Raw genomic sequence first — 22,534 nt, 5'->3', positions numbered from 1 at the left:
TTTGCTGATTCTTTGTATACTCATTTTTGTTTGTACTTGGTTGATTTCAGCTCTGATTTTGATTATTTCCTGCCTTCTACTCCTCTTGGGTTTATTTATTTCTTTTTGTTCTAGAGCTTTTAGGTGTGCTGTCAACAGTGGCCCTTAGAATTGGGGCTAATTTGGAGGGGGGGTTCTGGGTCTCCTTGGGTATTCCATTGTCTTTATAGGTGATATCTTCTGTCCATATGTGGTCTTTATCTGGTTGGCTGTTTTAACCATACCTCTCAGGAGAGATCTCCTTAGCTGGATATGGGGAGGTGGAGTAAGGGGAGAGGCAGGTAGAAGCTCCTTTGTTTTTTTAATGGAGTCCTTCCCTGGGGGGAGAGGGAGGAGCAGACCATCTGTTTAGTGTCTCCTTTGAAGCCTTGGGGGTTTTCTGCAGCAGCTCAGCCACAAGGCACATCCCCTAGGTGATACAGGACTTAAAGGTTTGACCACACTTACCCCCACACTGCCACAGGGTGGGTGTTGGGCTGTGGAAAGCTGCAAGAACACTGCCAGGGTGGGTGGGTGGGTGCAGGAACTGAGGAATTTTTTTTTTAATGTTGTGTTTTTGTGTGTGTCGGTGAACTGTCTGTTACAGAAAAGAGGAGAAACTGTTTGTCCAATGGGAACATTCCCTTGGCCTATCAGCCTTGGGGGATTCCACAGAAGTCCAAAAGGTTAAGCCTTCCTGCAGATTAAAGAAAGAGCAGGTGCCCTGTGGCTTTAAGTGTCTGCTGCTTTACCAGGTTAGATAGGGAGTCTGCCAAAACCAATTGCAGGCTGTTTTGCAGGCTGTCAGGATTTAGACAGGGGCTAGAGGGACCTTCAGCCAACCCTAGAGAGTAGCTCTGGCCAGGAGCCTTCAGTTGCCCCTTCAGCTTGACCTAAGCTTGAGATGGTGCTGACTGAAAACTTAGCAGGAAAAGATAGGTTGCTAGTCTCCAGAGTTGGGGGAGGTGACTCACCTTCCCGCACTGCAGTTTTGTTGATCATTGTTCGAGCACTACATTTTAGGGCTATCGAGCCCGAGTGCTCTCTGCAGTGATCTCTGACCAGGCTGGCTAGTTGTGTGGGTACAGGTAAAGGGAGAAAGATCTCAGGCAGGGAGGGGGAACATTTTTTTGCCACCCCAACTGCCTGTCCTTCTCCTTACCCAGACTGCCTGCCACTTTGGGCTGAACCAGCAGGGGACTGACTAGCCAGTGAGGAGTGCAAGGGAGATTCTGGCAGTGATGATTTCCAGAGAGCAGATCTCATCTCCAAGTGGCTCTTATAACAGAAGCTCATAGACAATGGAATAATTCCTGCACGCCTTTCCTTGTGCTTAAATAGTTTTGTGAATGGGTCAGTGTCTGACAGAAGGTACTTCCTATTGGTTTGTCCTGAGAGCTTGGGAAGACCTCCTCATATACTTATTTGTAGGTGTGATCCTGCTTCTACCTCTGATCTGTCTTGAGCCTACATGACCTGTGGTGAAGGGGTTTGCAGCATTGCCCTACATGACTGGTCTGTCTCAAACCTCTGTCAAGGGGTCTTTGGGGGGAACTGATATCCTGGGAAATTGGGAAGGCACCGGCAGTCCCCTTTAAGGGTCCTGGGGATTCAACCTATCTCTGGCAGGAATCAGGGTACCTTTCACTGCCTGCCCCTCTAGTGAACTACATTGATGGATTTCCATATATTGAACCATCTCTGCATCCTTGGGATGAAATCTACTTCATCATGATGGATTATCATTTTGATGGTTGCTTGGATTTGGTTTGTAAGAATTTTATTGAGTATTTATGCTTTGATATTCATAAGGGAAATTGCTCTGAAGTTCTCTTTCTTGTTTTTTTGTTTGGTTTAGGTATAAGCATTGTTGGTATCAAGTGTTGCCTTTAGCAATAACACCATACATTCCCAGAAGACGTTTTGGCTCAAGTCTCACCTCCACCTGGGCATTTTTACCTCATAGTGCAAATAAAAGCAGACTCCCTCCACCCTCACTGTCTTTTCTGTTCTTTCTCTGGCCCCTTCCCCTTGTATTTAATAAGGGAATTATTGAATCTCACCACATGGAACCGTGTTGGTATTGGTTTGGTGTGCTCTTTCTGGTCGGGCGCAGCCAGTATTTAATAGCAACAAGCATAATTATGGTTTCATAGAAGGAATTGGCTAGTGTTCCTTCTTTTTCTATTTTGTGGAATAGTTTGCACCATATTGGTATGACATCTTCTATGAAGGTCTCATAGAATTCTGCACTAAACACATCTGGTCCTGGGCTTTATTTGGTTGGGAGACTTTTAATAACCGCTTCTATTTCTTTAGTAGTTATGGGACTGTTTAGATGCTTTGTGTGATCCTGACTTAACTTTGGTACCTGGTATCTGTCTAGAAAATTATCCATTCAATACAGATTTTCCTGTATTGTTGAATATAAGCTTTTGTAGTAGGATCTGATTATTTTCTGAATTTCCTCAGATTCTCTTGTTATGTCTTACTTTTCATTTCTAATTTGTTAATTTGGATAGCCTGTGCCCTCTGTTTAGCCAGGCTAAGGGTTTATTATCTATCTTGTTGATTTTCTCAAAAAACCAGCTCCCACTTTTGTGGATTCTTTGTATATTCCTTTTTTGTTTCTACTTCCTTGATTTCAGCCCTGAGTTTAATCCAATTTCCTGCCTTCTACTCTTCTTGGGTGTATTTGCTTCTTTTAGTTCTAGAGGTTTTAGGTGTTCTGTCAAGGTGCTAATGTATGCTCTCTCTCCAATTTCTTTTTGAGCTGTGAGTTTTCCTCTTAGCACTGCTTTCATTGTGTTCCATAAGTTTGGGTACATTGTACCTTTATTTTCATTAAATCCAAAAAAGTCTTTAATTTATTTCTTTATTTTTTCCATGACCAAGTTATCATTGAGTAGATTGTTATTCAGCTTCCATGTATACGTGAGCCTTCTTATCTCTATTGTTATTGAAAACAAGCCTTAGTCCATGGTAATGTGATAGGATGCATGCAATTATTTCAATCTTATATCTCTTGAGGTCTGTTTTGTGATCAATTATATGGTCAGTTCTGGAGAAGGTACCATGAGGTTGTAAGAAGATATATTATTTTGTTTTGGGATGAAATGTTCTATTAATATCTGTTAAGTCCATTTGTTTCATAACTTAGGTTAGTTTCTCTATGTCTCTGTTTAATTTCTGTTTCTATGAGCTGTCCATTGATGAAAGTGGGGTGTTGAAATCTCCCACTGTTATTGTGTGACATGCAATATATGCTTTGAGCTTTAGTAAGGTTTCTTTTATGAATGCAAGTGCCCTTGCATTTGGAGGATAGATATTCAGGACTGAGAGTTCATCTTGTTGGACTTTTCCTTCAATGAATATGAAGTGTCCTTCCTTATCTTTTCTGAAAATTTTTAGTTGAAAGTTGATCTTATTCAATGTGAGAATGGCTACTCCAGCTTTTTTCTTTGGACCATTTGCTTGGGAAATTACTTTCCAGCAATTTACTCTGAGGTAATGTCTGTCATTGTTACTTATGTGGGTTTCCTGTTTGCAGCAAATGCTGAGTCCACTTTAAGTATCCACTCTGTTTGTCCATTTCTTATTATTAGAGAAGTGAGTCCATTGATATTAAGAGATATTAAAGAATAGGATTGTTGTTTCCTGTTATTTTTTGTTGTTAGAGGTGGAATTATATTTGTTTATTTCTCTTGCTTTGGTTTTGTTGCTTTTTCTGTGCTTTTTCTTGGGTTAGTTTTCCTCCTTGTGTTTGAGTTTTCAATCTATTATTCTTTGTAGGACATAAATACCTATCTTAACAAAATACAGCACAACACAGGTAAGGAATAGAAGCCCTTAAAAAAGAAACACAGAAATCTCCTGAAGAACTCCAGGAAAGCACAAACTAACAGGTAAAGGAATGGAACAAAGTTATCCAGGAATTAAAAATGGAAATAGAAACAATAAAGAAAGCACAAAGGGTGACAACCCTGGAGATGGGAAAAGAAGGAAGGAGATCAGGTGTCAGAAACACAAGTATTTTCAATCAGAAATCAAGAGATAGAGGAGAGAATCTCATCGGCAGAAGATAACAGAAAACACTGACACAACCATCAAAGATAATGTAAAACGCAAAAAATTCCGAACCCAAAACATTGAGGAAATCCAAGACACAATGAAAAGACCAACCCTAAGGATAGTAGGTATAGAAGAGAGCTAAGATTTCCAACATAAATTTCCAGTAAATATCTTCAACAAAATTATAGAAGGATACTTCCCTAAAGAAAAGAAAGACATGCCCATAAACATACAAGAAGTTTACAGAACTCCAAATAGATTGACCGGAAAGGAAATCTGTGCCATCACATAATAGTCAAAATACCAAATGCACAAAAAAAGAAAGAATATTAAAGCAGTAAGGGAAAATATCAAGTAACATATAGGGAGACCTATCAGAATTACACCAGACTTCTCACCAGAGACTATTAAAGCCAGAAGATCCTTGGCAGATGTCATACAGACCCTAAGAGAACACAAATCCAGGCTACTCTATCCAGCAAAACTGTCAATTAACAAAGATGGAGAAACCAATATACTCCATGACAAAACCAAATATACAAAGAACCTATGCATTTATTATGTGTATCTGTGTGTCAGACAGACATCTATATACACATGTAAATAAGTTACATATTTACTAAATTACTCAAAAACATTTTACAATATTCAAGTAGACATATGTACACACATGCCTACATATATACACATATACAAGTGTGGCTGGTATATACCCACGGGTTAGGTGTCTTTTTTGCACATGTGTCTTCATAAATGTGTGTGGTCTGTGTGTGTGTGTATGTGTCTTTGTGTGTGTGTTTGTGTGTGTGTGTGGCATATGTTTGATGTGTACATATTTATGTGTGAATGCACACCCTTTTGTGTGGAAACACATGTGAAAGTCAGAGGAAAAGTTCATGTGTAGGTTCTCACCCCTTACCTTGTCCTGGGTAGCCTCTATTGCTACTACCACTGAGTAGTCAAGGCTACCTTGATCAGAAGCATCCAAGACTTATCTTCTTTTCTCTTTCCACCTTACCATGTGACCTGTGGTATCCACATCAACCATGCCCATGCTTATTTCTTCTGGATTAGTTTTTGATATGGTGGGTGTTTGCAGCAAGGTCTTTTCCTTAATGAATAAAGATTTCAGGACACCAATCACTGGACATATACTTCCAGGTTAGACTTCCAGGTTGGAGGGAGAAAGAGAGGATGAGAAAAGGGACCTGTGGATTGTTGGATTGTGGGAGAACTTGAGGTAGGTGATATAATGAACTAGAGCCTCCCACTTAGATTTCCGATCAGTCAGGATCAGCCACTGAAGGATTTCATTTACTATGGCTTACTAATAAGGATGTTAGTAGTTGTACTCAGTGATTGAATTACCTGTTGATTCTAAACTAAGTTTGCGTTGTGTTTGCCTTCACACTACTTCTCAACTGTTTTCCAGAGATAGGTACAGCCCCACTCCCACCCTCACCCCCCAACCAGCCGATAAATTTGGATGCTCGAATCTGAGGTTTGTCATGGTAGTGACTTTCTAAGGTGACATAGCTAATTGGGTGAAGAGATTTCTGGAGCTACAGGCCAGAAAGTCTGTCAAGATGAGAACAGCCCACCAGGGCCAAATGATCCATTGGTGCCATGTGACCTGCTGATACATGGGGTAATATGGGATGGTGCCTTCTTCGGTATTTCACGCTGCAGGTGTTCGAATTCAGTTTGAACCAAAATGAGTACTTTGGTATTAAAGCCTAAGTTTTAACCAATAACAATATAACAATATTCCAGCACTGACATTATATTTCTTAGCATAAAGCATTCTATGGGATATGTACGGTTCAGAATGAGTTCTCTGTATTTGATCTTTTCACAAGATTCAACCCAACTCCCAGCTCCTTTGGAGGTCACCAACTATACTATAGGCTGTTCTACTATGGCACGAAACCTGGTCATAAAATGTAAAATGTTATCAGGTTGATTGAATTCCCATGAATCCATTTCCTTTCACTTTCCTCTTTGTTCAGCCACTGATGGCTTTTGGTTGTCTTTTTAAGCAGCCATACACATACCACCTTTTACATTGTCTTTTACAGAGAGGCTCTATGTCTCATGTCTGGACAAACCACACCAGGCCAACAGGGCTCCACGTGGAGAGGTTTATTGGAATGGTAGAGACAAAGGCCAAGGGGTGAAGAGAGGTAGGAGAGAAAGAGAGGAGAAAAAAGGAAGAGAGGAGAGACAAGTGGAAGAAGGCAGAAAGGATCTGCCTTTTATGTGAAATGTGGTGTAACTCTAACATGAAATGTATGCTGGAAATGGATGACTGTTGCCTTGACAACAGATGCTCAGGTGACCAGATGACATCATTGCTGGAGGCAAAAGCAGTTCCTGATACCAACATTTGGAAATTTCGGTCACCAACTGGGACCCTCCTTTGTACCTGTAGCATACCTGTCAAAAAAACTAGATCTAACCATGCAGGGATGGCACCTTGTGTTTGTACCTTAGCAGCTGCTGAACTCCTTATTCAAGAATAAGAAAACCTAACATTTGGGTTGCCTATAATGGTCTTCTCCTCTTATAACATGTCACAGCTCCTACCTTTCAAAGGTTTACAGAATCTACCTCCCTCCAAGGTTCTTTCTCTTCAGGTAGCACTAATAGAAGACTCCACACTAACCTTTCAATCACACCCACCTTTCCAATCTTCTTTCTCCACCAAATACTAACCACTCCTTATCTCACCCCTGCACTAAAACCTTAGAGGAATTATTAACTCACCCTTCACACATACAGGAGGGCAATTTGCCTCAGACCATCTATACCTGGTATACAGATGGAAGCTCCTTTCTACAAGAAGGAGCCATAAGAGCCAGCTACCCCATAGTGTCAGACACTGAGGCACAGGCCCTTCCTGCTCATACCACCAATCAACAGGCTGAAGTAGTAGTCGTTACCCATGCCTTTCAACTGGCACAGGGACAATCCCTCAACATCTACACAGATTCTAAACATGCTTTCCATATCATCCTGACCCATGCCACTAACTGGAAGGAGCATGGGGTACTTGTGACTAAAGGAGGATCAGTAACCAATGCAAACAAAATTATGGCCATGCTAAAGGCCTCCCATCTCCACACAGCTATTGGATTTGTCCACTGCAGATCCCACCTGTGAATGACTCTATTGTCTCCAAGGGAAACAACAGAGCTGAAGAGACAGTCAGAGCTGCGGCCCTTAGGGGCCTTCACTTGTCTCACCCTCCCCAGGACATTCTTACACTGTAACCCACAACCCCACTCTCACTTCCTAACACTCATCAAATTCTGTCCTATTTTGGCCACATCTTTCATCCTAACAGCAAGGCATTGTCTTATTTTGTTAAAACCCACCTGAAGCCTACTCCTAAGGACTTAAGTTTCTTAAAATCCATCACTGCCTCTTCCAAAGTCTGTCAAATGTCAGACTTCAACCTCTGGTATTGTAGCACCCCTTTTTCTACCCATCAGGCCAGAGGTTCCCTTCCTGGAACTGACTGGCAACTTGTCTTACCCACATGCCAAATGTGCCAAGTACCTCCTAGTTTTGATTGACACATTCTCGGGGTGGTTGGAGGCATATCCCACAACTAACAAAAGGGTTCAGACAGTTTCTGAGCTCCTCTTCCAAGAGATCATCCTCAATTTGGTGTCTCAGCCTCCCTTCAGTGAGACAATGGTCCTGAATTTACTTCCCAAATTTCTCAAATTCTGTCTAAGGCCCTAGACACCACCTGGCATTTTCATATTCCATACCACCCTCAATCTTCAGGTAAGGTAGAAAGAACTAACTGCTCCCTAAAAACCACTCTTGTCAAACTGTCACAGGAACTTCGATTGGGCAAAACTCCTACCTCTGGCTCATTTAAGGCTACAAGCTCTCCCCAAGTGAACTATCTTTGTCTCATCTTTCAAACTTATGTATGGATGTCAGTACTAATTCCTGGTCTTTCAAGTAAATGCACTCCCCTCCTAGACCATTGACTTACCCCATTACTTTGTCACCCCCTTTCTCTCCTATGGAACTTTACTGACCACCACTGACTAAGGCCACATGCTGTCTCCTGTCTACTACCTATCAACATTTGAGACCAAGTTCTTCTGTCCCCTCCAGATCAGTAGCTCTTAGCTGTCTCTCCTAAATGGTAGGGCCCTTCATGGACCCTGCTCTCTTAAGCTCCACAAGATGTTGAGATCACCCACCTTGTCCCCAATCCCAGAAGAATGAGACTCCACTCTAGCATCTGCGTTCCACTCCACTGGATTAGACCTGGGCTTCTCATTTGATCGTTTCCATCCATGGTATCACTTACATCTAGAGATTTGAGGTTCAAGGAATCCCCACTGATAACAAACAGACTTTCCCAATAGGATCAGGAAACCACTCCATGCTGGGAGCCAATCCAGATTGCTGTCATCCCTATATCTGTCATTCCTTCTACATATTATGTTCTCTTTGTCTGCTTCCTCTTTGACCAGACAAAAGATGATTGCAAAAAATGGCCAGACAAATATGGGGGCTGCCCATATTGGTCATTCCAGATATATATGTTAGGATCAAGGACCAATCACTTCTGTCAGCAATGCAAGACCTTGTTCTTCTATATACCAGACCCATGGAATCCCAGTTAGAAAACAGGAATTGTTTGTAAGCTCTAATGTAAAAACCAAGCAGGGTCTCCAGTGAGTACTATCCACATGCAGAGAAATTTTGTACAATATCCCAAACTCTAGATATTGGAAAAATAGGAGAAATAATCAAACACTCCTCCAGGGTCCTTACGTCCTTGACATCCCCCCTCACAAATGGTACTAACTTGTCATTTAGACTTTTGATTCAGACCCTTACCTTGGTGCACCAACTCCTTATGGCACCCAACCTGGTCACTTTAAAGACTGCTAGCTACGCAGTACCCCCCTGAAACTAATTCACAATTGCCAGTTACAGCCTCTCTAGTGATACTGCCCAATAACCTTACCTCAACTTTTATCAGCTGCCCTGACTCCGATGCTGCCATCGCCCCATACTTTTTTATATCCCTCTTATTGGTTTGACAGTTTTATGACATCCAGGACATGTTCTGAAGGGAAACTCAGTTCCCTAGACTGTAATAGATCCACCATCCTTGATGCCCCATCTCTACTGCAGTGCCCTGCAGTCCAAAACACGTCAATTCTCTGTGGCACTGGTATATATCATCACCTACCTGCCAGCTGGTCAGGAAGAGTTTGCACACTGGTATTCCTTCCCTGAACTAGGAGTAATACATGGCAAAGTATCTCAACCAATTCCAGTTTTTGACATTCCTGTCCAGCATAAGAGGGCACTGCAGGTTGTGCCAATCCTGGTTGCTGCAGGAGTAGCTACAGGTGCTGGCACTGGAATAGCAGGGCCGAAGACTTCCCAGAAATTCTTATCCAAGCTTGCAACCATTTCCAATGAATGTATGAAACGATGCTCATCATCCAGAAAAAGTTCGATTCTTTGGCAGCAGTTGTGCTTCAGAACTGACAGGGACTAGAAGTCCTGACAGCTAAAGAAGGTGGTCTTTGTCTGTTTCACCAGGAAGAATGCTGTTTCTATGTCAACGAATCTGGGGCAGTAAGAAATACATTCCATCAGCTGCAATCAGACATCCAGAAATGCAGGAAACAGCATGAGGCCTCCGATTCCTGGGTTTTTCAAAACCCTACATGGAAATAGGATACTGCCTTCTTAATGCCTCTTCTCCCCATTTTCCTGGACCTACTATTTCCTCCCTGCCTCATTAATCTTGTTTCCACATTCCTTCAAAGACAAATTCAAAATATTATAACCAAAAAGTCAAACAGTTCCTTTTACAGAACTATCAAGTGGGCCTGGATGGTGAAAGTCAGCTACATCCCAAAACTGATAATGCTCCTAGACAGCAGGGAGCAGTTTAAGAGGTCTAAAGCCCCTATTTCCCTTTTAGCATTGGCTCCCCCTGTTTCCCTTTTTTCTTCTCTCTATGATAAGAAAAAGGGAGGTATGTTATCATCAGAAGTGGTTTATAGCTAGCCTCTGAATCCAGCAATGACATCATCCTTAGGTAACAAAGACCTGCTTGCTTCTGTTGCCACAGCAACCGCCACACTCTCAAGGCACATGCCTCACTCACATTAAAAGTACACACACACACACACACACACACACACACACACAAATGAGCATTTACAAACAGATAAGTAAGGTAGAGTACACTATTCTTTGTATTATTTTAGACTATCATGTGTGTTTATAACGATGCTCACATAAAGAAAAACGATTGTAAGTAACTAAACATCATTTACAAGATGGTAAGAAGTAATACGTATCTATATAAGCAATGGAAATGGAGAAAAGTACACAAATACAGTGAGAAATTATCTCTTTTTAAATTGTTTTTAATGAGTTTTTAAATAACGATACCACTAACTTTCAATTTAAATCCCCAGGAATTAAATTCCTAAAGCATATTGTACCATAACTGACATGGATAAATCCTACCTCATAGTAACTAGTACTTTTTTAAATAGGCAAAGACATATTTGTATCCATGAAAATACATTGTTTCAGGTAGCACAATTTAAATTTTCAATCTCCTCTTTCCTCTTCAGCCTGTCAACAGCCTTATTTTCAAATGTTTTCTTATTTCCCATCCTTTCCTTTTCACTTCCTCAGTCAGGTTCTTCCAATGAAATTTAGGTCTGATACACAGTATTCCTGCTTGGCATAATCTTCTATGAATATGTAAGAGATATACTCCTTTCCATGGTCCTTCCTCTTATGTTCATTAATGGACCTGGTGAAATTCAATAAAAACACACTAAGAAGTGAAATAAATGGTATAGTGACTTGTTTTCATATAAATCAAGGATGTAATTACAAAATATTAATTTTAAATTAATAGGCTAAATAACAGTTTTGTGCTACAACAAATAAAAGCAGTTTTTCAAAAACAAAACAAAACAAACAAACAAAAAGCAAAAACAGGGTATGTTGCAAAACAAAGCAGGTGAGCCCTAAACTATGACATTTAGGAAGCAGATTTCGTTCTGAAAATATTTCTGCCTATAGTAATGGAACCAAGATCATACATGGTTCAGAACGAAGAAGTATACCTTTTGAGTGTGCACAGTATTGTAATCTGTATTGACAATAAATCAATATTACTTCCTGAATCCTATTTGAGCCGATATAAAGGTAGGGGAAGAAAAGTAGGAAAAGGGCGGCCACCACATTCTCAAAGTTGAAAAGGTAAGATATTCCAAAAACAGGTAGAAAACATTTACTGGGAGTCTAATCCTGATGCTGAAACCAAACAACCGGAAAAGAAAGTCATACACCAACATCTCTGATGACCATAGGTGCACAAGGCATTAATATAATACATGTAAACCAAATGCAGTAACACAAACATATTTCCCATAAGGCTTAAGGCAACTTCATCCCAGAGATGGAGAAAAGCGTCAATACATGAGAATTAACATAATCTACCACATAAGTACAAGTACCACCCTATTGCAAACATAAAAGACCTTTGATAAAATACAGCCTCCATTTGTGAGGAAAGTCTTGCATAGAATAGGGATACAAGGGATTTATCTCAACTTGATAAAGGCAATATACAGCAAAAGTCACCCAAAAGAGGGAAGAATTCAAAGTACTTGTGTTGGAATCAGGACCAAGACAAGGATGTTCACTCTTCTCACTTCTCAACATACTTCTTACAGTGTTAGGTCAAGTAATTAAACAAGTCAAGGTAATGAAGCAAATACAAATGAGAAGGGAAGAAATCAATATATGTTTATTTTCAGGTTTTAAGATTCTATACATAAAAACTAAATCATAAAAAAAAACTCCTAGAGCTGATAAAAATTGATAAAAGTTGAAAAACACAGAGTTAAAGCACAGGAATCAGTATCCTTTTTAATATACAAAAGACAAACACAGAAAGCAAGGAGACAATACTATTCTCAAGAAACTAAAACAAAACAAAACAACAACAAAATACTTGAACTAAATATGACAAAGGAATGTGTGCCATGAAAACTGTAAAACACTAACGAAATTCACTGAACATATTCCTGCTTAAGAAACAGGTACAGGTGTTTCTTGCCCTCTTGTTAAGAGCAGAAGAATAAATAATACTCTGTTAGTACTCAGTGGCTTCTGGGATTTTCTTAACATTCACATCACCACAGAGAACTACAAACAAATAAGAAACCTCTTAAGTTATTGAGAAGCAAAGCCCAAGCTTCATGCATTTTTCATGTAAATAAAAAAAACCATATAAGTATCAAGTTTAAAATGGAGATAGGATCTAGTATGCACCCCCCACCCCATTACCACAGTCCTGGTAATCAGTGTGACAGCTCCAAGAACTATGTGTCCTGAGAGCTATGTGTCCTGAGGACTTGATGCTGTTATGGAGTTCTGCTCTGTTCACTGCCAGCATGTTCCTCATAATCTAAGAATTATGGAAAAACTCTAAGGGGCCTCAAATCACTCACCGGCCAACATCTATGGCACTAACAATTGATTTCTTATCCACATTTTTGCCCTCAACTTCCTGATGAGATTTATTAAGAATTGCTCTTGAGTAGATACTCATTCTGAGGATTTAAAGTAAGATATGACTGATTTTTATATAAGTGGTTAGATCTGTGAGTCTTTTAAGAATACTTTTTAAGGATAAATAATGAAATAATTACTCCTGTCTTTGTCTAGAAGAAACTAAAACAATTGCAATTTAATGATGCTTGAAAGATTTGGCTGGGATATATAAGTGATGGAACAAAGAATAAAGCACAAGGGTTAGGGCATCCATCAACCATGTGTATCTGTTAAGGCTTGTGTATGATGGGCTGGAACACTGTTCTTTCTACCATCAACTCTGTGTGTGTGTGTGTGTGTGTGTGTGTGTGTGTGTGTGTGTGTGTGTGAATTTTCTCTCTTCCCTGGTCTTTCTCACTGACCCCAAGGAGTTAAGAGTTCATAGGTTTTTCGCTGATCATAGAGAGTGCCAACCCCCCAGTAACTTAAGCTTTGCTCCCTCAGAAAACTGTCTGTTGAGTAACATCTCTAGTTCATCTTTGAGCACCGAGTGTGGGCCATGCACCCCCACTGCCGTAGACTGAGAGGCAACACCAGAGTGTTTCTCTTCACTGGGCTAGCTGACCTGTTCCACAGTGCAGCAGAGTGCATGGGTCTCTCCACAAGCAGAGTGAGCTACACTATGTGAGATTCATGTAAATGCAAGGATACACGGTCCTCACTGGAGGGCAAACTAGACAAACACATGGAGAAACGATGTGGAGGAATAGTTGGAGAAATCAGAGACCAGGACACAAGTTAGTGAAAGAGAAATCTCTGAGAGTCAGTCTGTGACTAATAGAATTTAAACTGTTGCTCCTGCAGAATGAAAAGTAAAGTTGCTAACAGGGAAGAAAACATCTGCATCCTGAGAATCCAGGAAGGGTTTGTAAAAGGCCCCAAACATGTGGAGAGATTAAATAGCTCTAAACGGAATCATCAAAGAGATGATTCAGGAAACAGCACACAAAGGAAGTCACAGATGGATCAAATGCTCTGATTACATTGACCTAATTTCTTAAGGAACAAGAAATCAGTTTCCAAAAAACATGAAAGATGCTTCATCTAACAATACAAGTCAATATTAGACCTAATTTTATAGAGCTAATGTGTAGAAGTCAAAGATACTAACTTCTAAAATGACTCTTAGTACATTTAATTTTTGTGCGACGTCTAATAATGACTCAGAGAATGTGATATTGGAAAAAGTAGAAGAAAGGCATTGGAAAAGGAGTTTTAGGCACAGGTTTGGCTGTAATTTAATAAAAGACAATCTAGTCATGTTATATCTAGCAAATACTTTTACAGGCTTCAAATGGGTCAAAGACCTTAAGTACAAAAATCAATGTCATAAAGTTAAAACAAGAATATAGTATCAAGGTATTATGACCAGTTTTTTAAAGGAAAGGAATATTTCATTTTGTCACTTTTCAAAAGCAAGTGGAACTTAAACATTTCCTCTAATATTTGACTTCTGGTGGCCCATCCAAAAGAAATGAAGAAGATATCGATTATAAAAGGATGTTAAATATTTTAAAAATCCAGTGGCTACTAAGATGCAGCTAATTAAGTAAGCAAAGAAAATATCCTGCTGCAAAACCATGCTTGGCCAGCCAGTGATGGAAAGCAAGACAAAAGAAGATTAGTTTCCTGCTACTTTCAAAGAACAAGCACCTACCCAGGTCAAAATCTAGATGCAGACTATTAAAACAAGCAGCTGACTTGGAGTCTACCCACCAGACTGAGCAACAAAGGAACTTAGAAACACCACCAAACATGCACAACAGTTTTTTTTCCCTCATTTTGACAGATGTTCACTAAGTATTTTCTTAGTGTTCAGCATGGGACACGTACTGTGTACTTCCTTCAGTTACATATCCCTTGCTTTCTAGAACTTAAATTTTTATATATTTAATAATACAAAGAAGGAAATTCAGAAAGTAAAAGCAACCTCGTACACAAGTATGCTGAAGAAACTGACCACAAACAATAAAACAAAGACTCAACAAGTTCAGGAAGTTATCCCAAGATCTACTAACACAAATCACTAATATCAAAATTTTCTGAAAACATTTAACAGCTAATAAGAGCCCTAGAAAACTTGAAAAACTGATACACATATAAAATATTAATGTGTGTCTACAATCACCCTTCCTGGTGCACCGTGTAAGGAGATGATGGCAACCAAGAAAGACTAATTCCAGAAAAGAAATCCAGATGGCCAGATTCTGTTTTGCCTCAACAGGGTCATTTCTAAAATAACCGTTGTTTTTTTTTAAATCTGACAAAACAGGAAACAGAAGCAACTGAGACAAAACCAAAATCTAGATCCTTTCCACTGTGGTATATGTCTTTCTTCTCATTAATGTGTTCTTAAAACAATGATGTTTTTTAGTATTTATGGTTTTACAATTTATTCTACAAGGAAACAAATGGGAAAGACTTGCCAATTTCTTTGGAACTGTAATGCAGGGTATTAAAACAAGTGAAGATCTTGTGATTGTAAAGAGACTAATTTTCCAAGACAGTTATGGAAATATTTTTTCTAAGAAACCAGCTCACTCAAATGAAGCATTTAGACTCTGGTTACAATAGTAGTTGTGTCGTTCCTTGAGTCGGGGTTCCCTGCTCTGTAGCCTTCCCTTGAAAGTTCTGTTCTCTTGGTGTATCTCCTGAAAACTGAGATTAGGTACCATGGTGTCTGCTTTTAAGTTCTAAAAAATTCTGAAGAAAATAAACGTCAGTGTCTGCACGGTGACATAAGCCACATCGCTAATAGCTCATCTAGTTAATGTGAAAAAATCATGCTTTCACTCCCAACCTAAGTTGGGAGGTGAACATCATCCTCTAGTTCCAGAAACCAAAACTATACACTGGTCATTGCTCAGATTTAGATTTTGTTTGGATTCATGTTGGTACTTGTAGAAGTTTGGACCTGGTTCTTCTTCTCAGCCCCATACTCCCAGAAATAAGACGCAGACTCAACATATATTAACAAATACCTTGGCCATAGAGCTAGACTATTCTCTGACAAATTCTAAACCACTTACTCAAATCTACATACCGCCATGTGGGTCATTACCTGTGCTCAGGAACCACGAGTCTGTCTGGTCACATTTTCCAGGGCAAATCTCTCCGACCTGGCTCTATCCCAGAATTCTTTCTGCCTCCCGGATGTCCCACCTTCTATTCTACCCTTTCCTATAGGCCATAATTTTTTTTAACTGAAAGGTAATATATCCATACAAATACACAAGATACTCTCTCTACAGTCACTAACATTCTTAAAGCCTTCAAAGAGTTAATTATTCCAATTCTACTTTCACTTCTAATGCACCAACACCAACACCAACCAGAGGCCATCCATGGGAGGACTATTGCTTTAAAGAACTTATGTGCACCTGCTTTTCCTTTCAGTTTATTCTGGTAATAATGCCACTCCAACTGGGGGTTAGCATCAGGATGAAAAGGTGTTCTATGTAGACCAGGCTGGCCGGGAACTCATAGAGGTTCACCTGCTAGGATTAAAAGCTTGGTCCACCAAACATGGCTCTGATGAACTGACTCAATCTAACAGCAGCAGAGTCAGTTTTCTGTATCCTTTGATTTCTTACAATGAAAAACAGGCAACTCGGATTCCAGGTTCAGATTGTAGGAGAAGAAAATGAGACAAAAAACTACAATCAGAATTTTGTAATTCTGGTATAAGTAGGTATAAATAGGTTTAAAGAGCAGGGGGCTCAGAACAAAGAGACATATAACACACAAGCTCTCCTGCCTCACCACATAAGCCAGACAAAAGAACACTAGACCAGAAGGTAGGTGTCCCTGGCCTAAAATCAATTCCTTTACATTCAAAAAATCCCTTTCAGAGCTGAGTCAAAACTATCTAGAACAAAAATAAAGCCTTGTTGGGAATCTAGAATTCTCTAGTATTTTCACAGAAGAGAAAAACTGACTTTCAAACGAAACTGCAAATGTAGCTATATTGTCCAGAAAGAACTAAAGAAAAATGCTAAATAAATGCTTCTAATACTAGTAAGTAGTATACACAGAAACCTGAAATTTCATTTGCAAAACAGACTGCCCAGTTGACTCAACTCAATGATACAGAATTATCCAAAACCCAGAAGTTAGTACGTTTACCTACATTAAGGGAGGAGTTATTTGAACAGAAGAGAAAGTCTGAAGACACAGTTTAGCAGAAAAATTCCCTTAATGAACAATAAAAAGATATAGAAAATATCCAGAAACTCTCATCTAAGTGAGATAACAGAGTCCTCAATTTAACATACTCTTCTCTGTATATTTCAATGTACACTAAAGCAGTAGGATTCTAATTTCCCTATACCTGTGATAATAAAGGGTAGCCAATTTGAACAAATGAATAAATTTAATTGAGAAAGAACAAAATACTTTCCAAAGAATATATTGTTATTTCAGATACACACACATACACAGACGCACACACACACACAGACACATACACACACACACAACACACTCTCTTATGTATCAGTTTTTTTAAACAAACAAGAATACAGATCTTTAAGATCTGTTATACTTCTCACACCCAGGAGACAAAGAAGAAAACAGTATCAACATGCCTTCCAGAGCTCTGATATCTGGGTGCCCTCAATACTGACATATTGCCTAAACGGAAAAAAAAGAGCTTTCAAACCCAAACTAATTCTTCTCATTAAAAACATATTTAGACCATTTTAAAAAATCACATTTAAGAATAATGTTAACATAATATAGAATGTATTATGGACTGTATACCACCTTAATAGATGAATTTCCATTTCTTCAGTTTTTTTTTTTTTCCGGAGCCTTGCATTTGCTAGGCAAGTACTCTACCACTGAGCTAAATCCCCAACCCCCCATTTCTTCAGTTTTCTGATAGAATGTTAAATCACTTCTAACAATAGCATAGCATTATTTCCTATTCTACATTTTAACCTTCTTCCTTTAAGATTATAATTTTATAAGATAAATCTGATTATACAATTTAGTTATGTGTAGTTATGTGTCGTTCAGCTTTGATAAACTCCATTCTCCACAACTCTACAAACTTTATTTCATGAAACAATTAAAATGGCTACTAGTACCCAATGTTCCTGATAAGTAATAAAACATGAGAGATTTACAAGGAGTTAGATTAATTCTCACAACACTATAGGGAAAAATTACTAACACCCACAACTTTTATATTAGTAATGTAAGTTCAAGAGCTGGTGAGTGCCCAAATTGGAATTTATTTCCAATCAGTCTGATTTCCATGCTCTTAACTTATCATAATTGTTGTTATTAAAATCTCTTTGTAATAAAGTACCCACCACACACATTCAAATAGAGCACACAAAACTAACACAGTTCCACTTGGTGAGATTTAATGGGAGAACAAGAAAAGGGAAAGGGGCGAGAGAAAGAAGAGAAAAGAATGAAGAGAAGAGAGAGCATGAGGGCAGAAGAAGTCTGCCTTTCATTTGGAATATGACATAACTACTCCCACGTGGAGTTGGGATTTGGACCAAAGGAATACTGGGAAAGTAAGGCTGTTGCCATGTCAACAGTTACCAAATAGTGTTGCTGCTCAAGGCAATTCCTGATACCAACAATACTGCTGTTATAAATCAACATATTTCAAAAAGTAATTCACAAAAAAACAAAGTCTATATACACAGGGAATTGTTCTTTCATTGTTAGCTGTTACTAGTTCTGCCACATGACTATTATATTTATGGAGGTGAAAGTAAATATTATCTCATAAGGAAAATTACTGACTTAGAATAACCAGAGATTGTTAATAAGGATTATTATAACCCAACTATTAGGATAACACTACATTATAATAATATTACTTCTAATAATCCCCCTGGTGTTCCAAAATATGATAGTACAGGTCCTAAAACTGCCACCCATTTCTACTTGTCTCAAGCTCTGGCCGAATCTTTCGTGCACTGTGACAGCCAATTCTGTGAAAAACTGACTCATAAAAGGCCAGTGAAAGAAGAACACAGACTGGAAACAATTTTAAAAAGTCTATTCAGTCCCAAATCAAAGGACACCTGCCTGTTAAGATAAAGGACAGAGCAAGCAGTGAAGATCCAGGTAAATATATTTAAAATGCAAATTATACCAGCCCTCCACAAACACCAAGAAGTCAACAAAATGATCTAAGTGTTAAAAAGAAAAAACAAAACAAACAAACAAAAAAACCCAAACCACTCTTTCTCTTCAGCAAGGTGGCCAAGTGGCAGGTGCCAACATGCAGATCTTCATGAAGACCCTAATGGGCAAGACCATTACTTTTAAGATCGAGCCCAGTGACATCATCAATAATGACCCAAGAAAAGGAAGGCATCCCACTGATCAGCAGAGCGGATATTCGCTGGCAAACAGTTGGAGGATGGCCACACCCTGTCCAACTACAACATCCAGAAAGAGTTCAACCTGTACCTGGTGCTGCGTCTGCACAGTGGCATCATCGAGTCATCCCTTTGTCACCTTGTCCAGAATTACAATTGTGACAAGATGATCTGCCACAAGTGCGACTCATGCCTGCACACAGTGTAGTCTACTGCTACAAGAAGTTCAGCCACGCCAACAATCTGAGCACCAAAGAAGAAGGTCAAATAAAGCTGGGGCCATACCTGGCCTGTGACCCTGTGACCAAATAAAATCCATTAACTGGGGCAAGAGAGAGAGAGAGAGAGAGAGAGAGAGAGAGAGAGAGAGAGAGAGAGAGAGAGAGAATATGAAAGAAAGAAAGAAAAATATCAAGCTGGACACAGGACTTAAACCCTAGAATTCAGAGACAGAGGTCAGGCACATCTCTGTAAGTCTTAAGGCAGCCTGGTCTACAAAATGAGTTCCAGGACAGCCAGGGCTATACAGAAAACCCTGACTCAAAAACAATACAAAATTCTGACAATTAGCTTTCCTGTGTAAAACCATTATGACTCTTTAGCATATCCAACAAAAATTCGTGTATTGGTGGCAAGAAAATATACTGGTAACTATGAATATTCTGTGCTGGTACAGCACACCAGACAAACCCACATTTGGAAAACAGCTGTGTAAGAAGTATAATAAGACACACATTTAAACAACAAACATTATTGGATATTTTACTAAAAACTGTGATCTTTCGAGTAAACTGTAGTGTCTTGGCTTGATGTTGCTTGTATATTATTGTTCATATTGGTTCCTCAAGAGGGGTTGCCCCCACCCCACAAGCAGAGCATCATGTACTTAGGTGATGCTGTGTGAACCTTCTCTCCACTTTAATAGGTCAATAAAAGGTTAGAGCCTATGATTGGATAGTGGATAGGAAAGGTGGGATTGGAGGCTCAGGAGGGGGTGGCAGGTGGAAGGAGAAAAAGAATGAGGGAAGAGGAGAGAAGGAAGCCAATATGCACCAGAATCATGTGGCTGGGAGAAACCAGAAGTAATAAGGAGTCTTAGAATTGGGAAATAAGTTAGTATTGTATTAGATATGCCCAATCTAGGCATATAACTTATAATTAAAATATTTGGATTGTGTGTCTTTTACATGGGCTGTTAGGGTTGGAAATTTTAGTAACAAATTGACAAACCCATGCCAGGCTTAGAACCGAAGTAACCCGATACAGAAATCCACCCCCATCCACTGAATATTAACAACTAGGGCTTCACTCTAAAGCTGCTTCAGGGTGGAAATTAAGCATGAGTCTAAAGGGTGTACAGAGAGCTAACTGAGATGCTCCCTGCCCAAGCCCCAAGCAAACCTAGGCAACCAGAGGTACCACACCAGCCCTGAGTTGGGACACAAGGTGGCGCCAATGCCACAACACAGTTGGGGTTTCCTGAGTCTGAGAATAAAAAAAAGAAGGACAGGAAGTCAAGGTTGCCTGAGATGAGGCCTTCACAACTGAAAATTAGCAACTGAAAACACAGCAGGTATCTTTCCAAAGCTTTCTCACAGATAACAATGGGCTGGTCTAGGCATCTCTCTCCCAAGTCAACCTTCCCATGCACACTTTGATTTCCAACATCCCTCCACTTCTAAACAGGGCACAGGACACAGGCAGCAAGACCAGCTCTCTCAACTGCTTACACTGCAGGCTGTGTAAGATCAATACACAGGCTGAAGGCTATACAGGACAGTCAAAAAACCTAAAGGGCTCAAAACACAAAAGCCAAGGGTCTTTGTACAGTCAGCCCCTCACTACTAGTGAAAGAACCCAAAAGGACCTTAATGTCCTAAATCAAACACCAGAAGGAAACAAAGATAAAAGAAACTTCAGGCCAAATATAAGAATTAAAATAGTACCACTGCAATCTGTTCCTCCTTCGCTTTTTCCCAAATAAGGTGCTATAGAGAATTGAAGAGTTTCTTAAGTAGTGAATATAAAAAGCAGTGATTTTGTTTTTAACATTCTTAGCTTCTCAGAGTATATATGACCAAAGTCTAAGATATTAAATTTGCCAAGGTATGTTGAACAAAATTTTTCCATTTTCTATAGGCTAACTCTAAACGCTGTACCAGTATCCACTCTGAAGTAACACTTTACCAGCAAAACTTGTAATTATAAACAGTATGATCTGCTCTCGTTAATCAAATATCTTGATTGATTAGTACTTAACTTTAACTCAATGAATAAATAAAATAGTTAGATTCAGTCATCACAGAGACAACAACAGTACAAATAATACAGTAGTGAAAATGTAGCTCTATCTTGTGTCTATATAACAAGGAACTATAGTAAGGACTAAAGAAGGCTAATATTGCACATACCTTAAGAGGCTTGGACCTGGGCAGGAGAGATAGCTCAGTGGAAAAGAGGTCCTGAGTTCAATTCCCAGCAACCTCATGGTAGCTCACAACCATCTGTAATGGGATCTGATGCCCTATCCTGATGTGTCTGAAGACAGCTACAGTGTACTCTTGTTAATTAATTAATTAATTAATTAATTAATTAATTAGCCATGGACCTAGAGAAACAAGGTGAATTCATCTAAACCAGTATGAAGACAACCAGGCAATCAAGCACAGTGATATATGAAGAGATCTCAAATGACAAATATGATCAGTCAACTGCATGGGTTCAAAAAATGACACGGACATACATATTGACAGCAATTTGCTGTCAATTGGGGACAAACATACCCAACTATGACCATCAAGAAGACTCAAAATTAAGAAAAATTTGGGTAGTAATACTCAATAAAGAAAGACAAGTGCTAAAATGATCAGAAAGGAATAAATCTAGATTGGGTAAATGAAAACTCAGAAAGAAATTATTTGGTGTAAAAAAAAGGAAAATAAAGTTAATTAAATAAATAAATAATTGGGGGCCAGAAACAGATGGAACAATCTCACTGGGCAAAAAAAAGTAGGTGAGTAGGTGTCTTACAGTTTTATTGCTGTGAAGAGACACTGTTACTGAGTCAACTTTGATAAGGAAAACTGACATTGGGCTGGCTTACACTCTCAGAAGTTTAGTCCATTATCGCCATGGTGGGAAGCACAGCAGCATTTAGGGAGGCATCGTGCTGGATAAGGAGCTGAGAGTTCTACATCTTCATCTGAAGGCAGGAGCAGGAGACTGTGTCGACACTGGTCATAGCTTGAATATAAAGACCTCACAGCCCACTTTCCCAGAGACCCACTTCCTCCAACATGGCCACACATACTCCAACAAGGCCCCACCTCCTAATAGTGCCACTCCTTATACGACAAGGATTCAAGCATATGAGCCTATGGTGGTCATTGCTACTCAAATCACCACAGCAGATAAGTCTTCAGACAGGGAGTTCATAGCTAAAACCATATAAAAAT

At 39.4% G+C, this 22,534-nt stretch overlaps 1 pseudogene; it reads right to left on the bottom strand.

The window, feature by feature from the left end:
• Positions 1-22,534, bottom strand: part of LOC148006206 (polyubiquitin-C-like) — a 1,402,189-nt pseudogene that overhangs the window by 1,318,628 nt on the left and 61,027 nt on the right.

The sequence above is a fragment of the Rattus norvegicus genome, chromosome 4 (genome assembly GCF_021556685.1).
Source record: "Rattus norvegicus strain SHRSP/BbbUtx chromosome 4, alternate assembly SHRSP_T2T, whole genome shotgun sequence".
Classification (NCBI taxonomy): domain Eukaryota; kingdom Metazoa; phylum Chordata; class Mammalia; order Rodentia; family Muridae; genus Rattus; species Rattus norvegicus.
This window is presented reverse-complemented; position numbering and strand designations above follow the sequence as displayed.